At 32.4% G+C, this 3,362-nt stretch overlaps 1 pseudogene; it reads left to right on the top strand.

Annotated features, from left to right (window-relative positions):
- Positions 1-683: 683 nt before the first annotated feature.
- Positions 684-2,898, top strand: LOC136064014 (uncharacterized; annotated as a pseudogene).
- Positions 2,899-3,362: the final 464 nt, after the last annotated feature.

Below are 3,362 nucleotides of genomic sequence, written 5' to 3'. Positions count from 1 at the left end.
CTTTCTCCTACAAAATTTAGACTATACTCATAACACTCACTTTCATATGTGCAAATTTATTTTCTATGCTATTAATAATGTATTAAATGAAAATATAATTATTTTTTATTTTGTTATTATTATTTTGAGTCTAAAAATCTAAAATGCCAAGAAAAAATTATTAGAATAAAAAAAAGGTAAATGTTGATAATAATAAAGAAAATGTCTATGAAAAAATAATTTTGCAAGATACTGAATATGATGATAACATTGACTTAGATAGAGTTGATTAACCAAGATGACAAAAAGATATTATTATTTTGGTTCATATATCATGTATTACTTCTGAGTTTAATCAATTTGAATGTGCATGTTATAAACATAAGTTAATTTGATTTATTTAGTTAGCTTTGTTAAATTTTATTACATAACTAATGATTAAATTGGTCATTAGTTGAATATATTTTGAATTTATAATGAATATACATTTTATATATGTATATCTATAATTATTTTATAATTTTATTAGATGTTTGTATATCTTATGATACATGATTTGATACAATATACGATATAAAAAAAGTCAAAAATTAATTCACGATACGATTCACGATTTGACAACTATGAAAATGTGGTATAGTTTAGAGTGATAAAAGAAGCAATTTATGAGGCAAAAAAGATAGATAGGAAACGTAACCTAAAATATGGCTTTGAACAAAGCAGATAGTGTTGCAATTGATATAGAAGGTTTGACAGCTTCCATAAAAGCTAGGATGTACCAAGATCCATTCATCTCAAGTAATTGAATCTTCAAAACCCCAACCATACTGGGCAGGATTAATGAAAAGGCATACGTCCCTGAAGCATTTTCTATTGGGCCTTTCCACCATGGCCGTCCAGAGTTCAAAGAGGCTGAAAAAAAAAATAATGTAAGTATTTGCAAGGCCTTATTTCTCAATCACCCTGTCCAGATGATATGTTGAGAAATTTAACCAAATCCGTCATGGATGTGGAGAAAGAATGAGTGCTATGTTGGGCCAGTTGGTTACAGTCCAGATGAGTTTGTAAGAATTTTAGTGATTGATGGCTGCTTCATTATTGAACTATTTCGCAAGATAGCTTATAAGGAGCTTTAGAGAGAAGAATGACCTGATTTTCACTGGGGCTTGCATGTTCTCGTTTCTACTCCATGATTTGATATGGCTAGGAAACCAAAGGCACGTTTGGTAGATTTGTAATAAGCATTGTAATGTAATAGTTATTCTTATGATTTAGTTATTCAATAGTTTGGTTATGTTTTTATTACAGGGAATAACCATTCTTTATGAATAGATATTCTTTAAAATAAAAAATAAATATTCTTTTCTAAAAGGGTTGTAATAGCTATTTCTTAGTAGATATAATAATTTCTAACATTAATATATTTCCAAATAAATAAATTTTCCATATCCACCTAACAATTATGGAAATAAAAAATCATCAAAAAATAACTCATTTCTCTAAAATTTAAAATATATTATTTTCTAGGAAATATAATTGTATAAATAAGATATTTCCTAAAATAGATCATAAGTTTTATTCCAATGTTACAACTCACAACCAAACTAATGAATATGTTTAGTTATTCCATTATAACACATTTTATTCTTGATAATAAAGATTACCATTCCTGTTGTAATCTACATTCAATATACCTAATGTATCCCAAGTACCTTGAATGGTAATGGACCGTTTGTTCAACATGACCATGGATCCTACACACAACGAGCCCCTTTTTTTTTAGAGTTGAACTGGTCAATACATTTCTTCAGACCTTTTTCTTTACAGAGTCTCTTTATGGCTACCCTCCTATCAAAGATAGGAAGCATATCGTCGATGTGTGTAGAAAATTGATGGTTTCATCAATTACAAGGGAAAAAGGCCAATTAGATTGGACTCTACCTTCTGCTACGAGACTCGTAGAGGCTGGAGTGAAAATCAAAAGGGGTGAGTCCAAAAGCTTCTTGGACATAAAATATGAAAATGGTGTCCTGGAAATCCCCCCATTAGATATTGATGAGACAACAAGAACCTTGTTTCGGAATATCATCAGCTTTGAATAATGCTGCCCAGAATGTGACGGAGCTAGGATTTTGAATGAGGGGAGGCAAGATACACTCAAACCCAAATGCTTAAAAAATTTGTTATAACCCAAAGACAACATGTGTTTTATCCAAGCAACTTATAAAAGAATATATATATATATATATGTGTGTGTGTGTGTGTGTGTGTGTGTGTGTGTGTGTTTTTGTCCCAAGCTTCTTTGGAGAACTTCATCAAATACTTAAGTTGTAATTATCCTATACTAATGTTTTAAGATAAATTTCATATATCATTTAAAACTCAGACAAATACCCACAAAAAGAATCAAAAGTTAATGAAAATTTAAATAAAGAAAGTGCACTTTTGTGAAAGCATGGAAGTATTGAACAAAAATGGAGCATGAATTAAAAAAACTAGCTTTATATATTACATATTTTGCTTTTTCTCATTGGGCCGGGGGGCCATTGCCCCCCCACCCTCCCCCGGGGTTCAAGCATAGTTCTGTCCCAGATACCGAGGTTCACTTCCTATGCTATACTCCTAGACAACCTCATTAACACTGCCAAGGACATGGACATACTCTGCGAGAATAAGGTCATTGATAACTGGTTGAATCCAGATGATGCGGTCCCGTTCTTCAACAAGCTGTACTACAACGCTCATCTCAAGAAGGAAATCTATTACCAGAAGCTTTGCAAGGATGTGAATGAATATTGTAATCGCAGGTGGCTTAGATGGCGTAATTATTTTAACACTCCATGGGCTATTTTTTCAACTACGGCCGTTGCCATCCTACTTATCCACTCCTTCCTACAAACTAGGTACACCATCTATTAAGAAACAGGAGTTTGGAAATATGAACTTCTTGTTTTATTGTATACTAACGAATAATGTAAAACTTCTAGAACTCTAGAGTTTTATTGAATGAAAATGATTGAATACAAGCAACTGAGTTAATAGATAACTGCTACTACTAGATATACATGATCTAAAAGCCAAAGGAAAAACTGAATCAACAACCTCCCTATATTGGCAGGAAAAGTTGTTACAACAGCTACCTATCTAATGCTTACACAAGGAGCTGAGCTGTCAATCTGTAACTACCGCTTAACTCCCTAATCCATATGAATAAAGTGTTCATGAAAGGGCTTCAGCTTCTATTAAGTCCAGCAACTCCTTGCTAGCCCCAGTAGTCTTAGCTTGTACTGTACAATTCTGCTATGGGCCGTGCTTGTTCCATGAATGGGCCTTTTAGTAATACTCTCATCGGACTGTGGGAAGACTTACTCCATTTTCTCACA

The sequence above is a fragment of the Quercus suber genome, unplaced genomic scaffold, assembly GCF_002906115.3.
Source record: "Quercus suber isolate HL8 unplaced genomic scaffold, Cork oak 2.0 scaffold_609, whole genome shotgun sequence".
NCBI lineage: Eukaryota > Viridiplantae > Streptophyta > Magnoliopsida > Fagales > Fagaceae > Quercus > Quercus suber.
The sequence above is the reverse complement of the archived record's forward strand: the minus strand, read 5'-3'. Positions and strand labels throughout refer to the sequence as shown.